Raw genomic sequence first — 8,113 nt, forward strand, 5'->3', positions numbered from 1 at the left:
GTCAGTAACGTGAATAAATCACAAGATATTGGAGTGAAAGCGTACTAAGAGGATTTAACAATTCATAATATTGATTAAATTCATATATTAAATAACTAACCAGCGAAACAGTCTATATGATTGGTGTCAAGTAGCTAATAGCTACAATATTACTGCGGAGGAAGGGGTAAAGAAGGCAAAATAACTCGGTTACATTCCCTTTCCTAAAGGATCGTTTGTGCACTATTAACAAACAGAGAGACAGTACGGATGACCCGAGTAATAAGGCAGTGAATAATATTAAAAAGAAAAAAAGGAAAAGAATAGGGAAAGAAATATAATAAATAAATAAATAACAAATGAAGATTCTAAGGGACCCCGCTAGGTTATGTCAACTAGACTCAACCTAAAAATCCCTTCCGTGTAGCGAGTCTGTGGCTGGATGGTCTGCGTCACACAGACCGCTGTATATAAAATGTATGGATGTTAAACATATTCCAAGGTGAATAAAGGAAAACGGGACTTAACGAGTCAGACATTTGTGTGTATAATGCATGAGGGGAATACTTCCGATAGACAGGGAGGGAAGAAAGGAGGGGAAAGCACCAGCTATTGTCAATATTATGGTGTGCGTTTGATTTCACAACCCGTAGAGAGTTATATGCTATAATGGGAATATCTATATAAATATATAATGTCATGTCATACCAAAAATTAATAATTAATATAATCTAAGATAGTACACAGCACTCACCATTAACTGTAGCCATAGGGGTTCCATAAAACCATTTAAATGTAACCCAATATCTTGGATAAAATATATGATGAGACTCCCATATATATAATGGAGAAAGATAGACAGTAACGGACGGGGTGGGCAACTGGCCACTAAAGCATAACTTAAAGATCGAATCCAATAGATTCATTCAGCCCCTCTGGTACTAGGGTTCCAAGTCTATGGATCCAATAATTCTCGCGGAGACAAAGTTTTCTATAACGATCCCCCCCACGTACTGTTGGCATAATTTTTTCAATCCCAACTATTTTGATGTCTTCTGGATTTTTGTGGTGCTTATCTGAGAAATGTCTAGAAACGCTATGAAAAAGAAAGCCCTTTTGAATATTAGTTGTCCAACCAAGTTAACTATGAATTGTAGTACATATGAAATACAGTTTCTGGATGTTAATATCAGGATTGTGAACAATTGCATAGACAGAAGCCTTTATGTTAAATCAACAGACAGAAATACTATTTTAAGGTATAATAGCTGTCAGCCACAAGGTACCATCAAGAGTCTCCCTTTTTCACAGTTCATTCGAGCCTGTCGGATCATTAGTGATCCCCAGAAGAGAGAAACCCAATTAGAGGTTCTCATAGAGAAGTTTCTGGATAGGGGTTACCCTAGATCAGTATTACTGGAAGCGAAGAACAGGGCTTTAGCCATGAGGAGAGAGGATCTTTTTAAAGAAAAAATTAAGAAACCCCCAACAGATAAACAACCTTTCCCATGGGTTAATCGGTTCACGGTTAAAAGTAAAGTCATCAGTAAGGGAGCCAAACGATTATGGCCTATTATTAACACAGACCCGGAACTACCATCTTTAAAAAGTTCAAAGCACCTTCCCAGTTATACTATAGGCCCTAATCTGAAGGACCTTTTGGTTAAAACAGATGTTACAGGTATGGGCCTGGTTAAACAACACTTTTTGAGTAGAACAGGTGGTTGTTACCGCTGCACAGGATGCACAATGTGCAGTGCCCTTATCAGGGGTAATACATTCTCACACCCTTATACAGGAAAGATTTTTACCATCAATACGCCACTTACCTGTATGTCCAAATTTGTGGTGTACCTCCTGTCTTGCCCATGTGGCTTACACTACGTGGGCAAGACAGAGAGGCAATTTAAGGAGCGTGTTGCCCAACATAGAGCTGCTATTAGGGCCGCACTAATTTCGGGAACAAGTGACCAAGCTGTTGCACGTCATTTTGCATCGGCAAGGCATAGTATTTCCACCCTTCAGTATAGGATGATAGCACAGGTCCCTAAATCACTGCGAGGAGTGGACAGGTCAAAACATCTCCTTCAGTTAGAGGCAAGATGGATTTTCAAGTTGGATACAATTAACCCTAGGGGTTTAAATGAATCCCTGAGTCTTTCATGTTTTTTATAGAATAGTTTTTTATAAAGTGGTTCTATGTGGTACCATTTTGTATAGAACTGATGGTTCAGTATATTGGACCCGGGGTCATGACTAATTGTCTGGCTGCAGTGATTTATATCTGTATTTGTTGGTTTTTACAAAAAACTGGTGTTAGTGGCGTACACAGGGTTTAATCTATTATGTATAGATAGCAGCCGAATGTTATACCATTAATGTCTGGGTTAATATTGCTCATCTGGAAGAGTGTACATGCAGTGTGTGGATGTGCCCAGAGATCGTACTCTGTCTGGGCAGGTACACTCTGTAATATGTTTAGACATTGGAGTTTGTACTACAGTATTTATAAGATAGTATTTGGTATAAGTAGATCATGCATTATATCTGCCTATTTGATATATGACTGTAGCATGTCATGGGCAGTTACTTGAATATATTGTAGATTATGCCTTGTCAGGGTTCGTTTGTAGTAAGATATCTTATTTTCGTGTATATATATATATTTTTTATGATTTTTTATGTTTATTTAGTCACAATATGGACACTGTTCACGTATTTTTATATATATCATTGTATTTGTGTAAAGCGATTTCTTTGCACCTTATCACTCAATATTGTCTGACAATGTTGTCAGTTACCAAGGTAACTGTCTTGTGCTCCTGTCCCAGCCTCCCTTTCGGCGCCGGACCGGCGAGGACGTGACGTCACTTCTGGTGACGTCAGTGACCGGAAACTGGAAGTCGGGACGGAATCCCGGGACGCCACCGATGGGAGCGGGAGTGGAGTAGGGTTGATGTTTGATCACTAAAGATTTTTTACCACTTACTACCTGGGAGTGCCGCCTTGTCTGTTTGCAGAGTATCTATCTATCTATCTATCTATCTATCTATCTATCTATCTATCTATCTATCTATATATATATATATATGCATTACTGTATATAAGCCACACTATATATATATATATATATATATTTATTTGGAAAGGGAGGGATAGGGGTATCTGCGACTAGCAGTGTCTAATATATTAATAAAAAATGAAGAATATTATGATACGGTTTATATAAAAATAACACAATATTTATTTATACAATTTAAGACATGATGTTGGATAAAAAGTATATGGAGAGTAAAAGCCTAAAAAAAATTTTTTATAAAAATTACAAGGTACAAAAAAGAAAAAAATGACTGAAATGACTGAATGGCTATGTGCAATTTAGCTAGAACCCAGGATAAAAAAAAATTCATTAATCTAAAACCTGTAATATAAAACTGATATATATATTTTAGAGATAAGAGAGTAGTGCTTATCTTTAGAGATGGAGAGTCAGTAGAGGTACACCCAACGCGTTTCGTCCTTAAGACTTCACTATATTATTCTATCTGCTCACATCCACCTGTGGCGCCGTACCCCCACTGCTCAAAATCATATATATATATATATATAATTAGGAAATGGATGGGGGGTAGCGACCACTGGTGTCTAATATAATTACAAGATATTTAAAACAATTAATACATTTATTATAAATTTACAAAACTTTTTCTAAAAATAGGATAAAAAGTAATTACACATTTATGTAAAAAGATATAAAGTGCAAGATATTAAAGTGCTTATCTGAGTCAGAGGTCAATCTGATGACCAACGCGTTTCATCACACAGACTTCATCAAGAAGAAAGCCATTACTACGCAAATGTCACAAAGCATCCCACTTACAATACTCCAAACAGCACAGAGACAAGCCTCAAAACTTCTGGAACAAAGTCATTTGGAGTGATGAGACCAAAATTGAACTTTTTGGCCACAACCATTAACGTTACATTTGGAGAGGAGTCAACAAGGCCTATGATGAAAGGTACACCATTCCTACTGTGAAACACGGAGGTGGATCGCTGATGTTTTGGGGATGTGTGAGCTACAAAGGCACTGGAAACTTGGTCAAAATTAATGGCAAGATGAATGCAGCATGATTTTAGAAAATACTGGAGGAAAATTTGCACTCATCAGCCCGGAAGCTGCGCATGGGACGTACTTGGACGTTCCAACATGACAATGATCTAAAACACAAGGCCAAATCGACCTGTCATTGGCTACAGCAGAATAAAGTGAAGGTTCTGGAGTGGCCATCTCAGTCTCCTGACCTCAATATCATTGAGCCACCCTGGGGAGATCTCAAACGTGCAGTTCATGCAAGACAGCCCAAGAATTTACAGGAACTGGAGGCTTTTTGCCAAGAAGAATGGGCAGCTTTACCATCTGAGAAAATAAAGAGCCTCATCCACACCTACCACAAAAGACTTCAAGCTGTCATTTATGTTAAAGGGGGCAATACACGGTATTAAGAACTGGGGTATGTAAACTTTTGATCAGGGTCATTTGGGTAGTTTCTGTTGTCATTATGATTTAAAAAGAGTAAACACAGTTGTTTGACAATAAATAGCTTCACCCAACCACTAACCATGAGTGAAAGAAAAGTTTGTGAGTTAGCATTCATATTCTCTAACAAATGGCCAGAAAATCACAAATTCTGCTAGGGTATGTAAACTTATGAGCACAACTATATATATATATATATATATATATATATATATATATATATATGTATATGTGTGTATATATATATATATATATATATATGTGTGTATATATGTGTGTATATATATATATATGTGTGTATATATATATATATATATGTATATATGTATATATGTGTGTGTATGTATATATATATATATATATATATATATATATGTGTGTGTGTGTGTGTGTGTATATATATATATATATATATATATATATATATATATATAACCACAAAAGTATCTTTATCTTGCGCCAACACAGGAGCGACACACTGGGAGAGGTCTTTGTTGGGAGACCTCACAAACATACAGAGAAAAACACAGATTCCCAAGTGCGCTAATGATAAAATGTAATTACACAATTCTTCCAGCGTTTATTTCGTCGGAAAATGTGGACTGGAGGATGTTTAGATCTGGGGACCTGTAACAGACACCCCTCACCAAAAAGTCACCCAAACAAGAGGCCAACAGGCCAATTAATAAAAAGTTATTTTAATAACGTATGAATGAACATATGAATTCTAATACACAATGTAAAATTGTATCAATAAAACACAACCACAGCCAACATGTTTGTAAGATGGATCCTAGATACTCCCTCACCTTTTTCAAGGTGCGAGCTCGAAGGGAGTATCTTCACAAACTAAGGTGCGATTTCCTGACTGACAAATTCTGCTAGGGTATGTAAACTTATGAGCACAACTATATATATATATATATGTATGTATATATATATATATATATATATATATATAGATGTATGTATATATATATATATATATATATATATATACACATGATGACCATCAAAGGTCAAATGAGGGCACTCACCAATATACAAAGATGGGTTTTAACTGCTTATAGTCACCATCATAGAAGGTCACAGTCGACGTTTCGATCCATCAGGGTCATTCTCAAGACCACTGTCACATATATCCAACCAACACCACAGCAGGAAGTGATAATGTTTGCCTCATCAGGCCCATATAAATACCTCCAGTAAATTAATTAATTACAAGAAATTGGATTGCAAATATATACATACCAGCATGGAATGCATCACTTACAGTTCCGGAATACCAAATTCATCTAACTCAATAATGCTGTAGAGTGGTTGTAGTAACAGCAATAACACTTTGTGCTCAGCAGTGGCAGGTAACTCCGCCATCACTCTAAGCAGCGGCTGACAACAAAGTTGAAAGCAACTTAGCACGGACATTTCCACGGTGTCCAACCAGAAGTAAGTCACGTAATCTTAATGCACGTGTCAACAGAGTACTCCCTAAGTTGTGCATTCTATACACCGGATATCCGCTAGGTCAACACCACGTCTAAGCATCATAAACTGAACTCAAGCGGAAGTCGGTCATATGTTTTAAATGCATATGATCTGGGAAAGAGTTCCATGGCCATTCATGTCGCATATATATATATATATATATATATAGTACTGTATATAAGCCCCACACAATATATATACTGCATATACCAAGTTGTTTCCCACACCCTGACATCATGGATGAGTATTTACATGCTATTATGCTCTCTACGTTCTTTGCTCATTGATTGGTCTCCTGTTTTATTACGCACTCTTTTGCGCTTTATGAAATATTTGTCGTTTTGGATTTTGCAATATGGTGATAAATCATGAAATATTCAAGTGGATGTTGTTGGCTGTAGTTTCTTCCTGTTTAAACATTTCCATGAAGCCGCGCAATCCCTAACTATACGCTTTGAAAGTATGTGTGTATATATATATATATATATATATATACACACACAGGTTGAGTTTCCCATATCCAAAATGCTTGGGACCAGAAGTATTCTGGATATCGAATTTGTCGGTATTTTGGAATAATTGCATGCCATAATGAGATACAGTATCATGGCGATGGGACCTAAGTCTAAGCACAGAATGCATTTGTATTTCATATATACCTTATATACACAGTCTGAAGGTAATTTTAGCCAATAGTTTTAATAACTTTGTACATTAAACAAAAATTGTGTACATACACACAATTCATTTATGTTTCATATACACCTTATACACACACAGCCTGAAGGTCATTTAATACAATATTTTTAATAAGTGTATACATTTAGCCATCAGAAAACATAGGTTTCACTATCTCAGTCTCACTCAAAAAATTCCATATTTCAGAATATTCCATATTTCGGAATATCTGGATATGGGATACTCAAAATAAATAAATATATATATATATATATATATATATATATATGTGTTGTTCCTCAGCTGCTGCGTGCGGCCATATTCCCCAGGAAAAGGCGCCTTGCACCCCTACAGTGTTACAACTTGGTGGAGAATGCGAGCACACCGTTCTGCGCATAAGTGAAAGCAGCAGCTTTGTGAGGCCTGCAGAAAACGGTGGTTTATGCAGATACAGCCCAGTGTGAAGTTACTGAGACTCACCCCTGAGGGTTTGATATATGTCCTGGGTGAAAGCAGCTACAAAGCCGCCTGAAAAATCTGTCGACATGGAGGATCTGCTTAAAGCCTTGCTGCAAGCTACAGCGGCTCAGCAGGAGGCCAACCGACAGCAGCAGGTGGCAATGGAGGAAAATAGGAGACAACAGCAGGTGGCAATGGAGGAAAATTGGAGACTACAGCAGGAGGCCAACAGACAGCAGCAGGTGGCAATGGAGGAAAATAAGAGACAACAGCAGGCAGTTGTTGATGAACTTTACAGGCAACAGCGTCAGGATAGAGAGGCCTTAGCAGAAGTGGTGCAGAGACTTGCAGCTCGGGTTGGAGATGTGGCCGTCAGTGCTCCAACCAGCTCTAGTTCTATACGGGCCAGTCACTTCCTGCAGAAAATGACAGAGGCTGATGATGTGGAGGCCTATCTGACCACGTTTGAAAGGACTGCCGAGCGTGAGAACTGGCCGAAAGCACAGTGGGCCAGTCTGCTGGCACCTTTCCTGTCAGGTGAGCCCCAAAAAGCTTACTTTGATTTAAGCCCTGCTGAGGCTCGGGACTATGATAAACTAAAGACTGAGATCCTGACCCGCCTGGGAGTCACGCTGTCAGTACGAGCACAACGGGTGCACCGTTGGCTGTACGCCATGGAGAAGCCTCCGCGCTCCCAGATGCACGACCTTATTCAGCTAACAAAAAAATGGCTACAGCCAGAGACATTAACTGGTCCCCAGATGGTGGAAAGAGTCGTCATGGACTGCTACTTGAGATCTTTGCCCATGGTCCTGCGCAAGTGGGTGAGCCATGGAAACCCGGGTACTGCTGACCAATTAGTGGACATGGTAGAGAGGTATTTGGCAGCAGAGGAACTACTGATGACCACCCAGCAACCCATAGATCCTCGACAGCGCCCTTCAGTAAAGACTGGTAAGACTGTTCCGTGGG

This window comes from Pseudophryne corroboree, chromosome 2, assembly GCF_028390025.1.
Source record: "Pseudophryne corroboree isolate aPseCor3 chromosome 2, aPseCor3.hap2, whole genome shotgun sequence".
Taxonomy (NCBI): Eukaryota; Metazoa; Chordata; class Amphibia; order Anura; family Myobatrachidae; genus Pseudophryne; species Pseudophryne corroboree.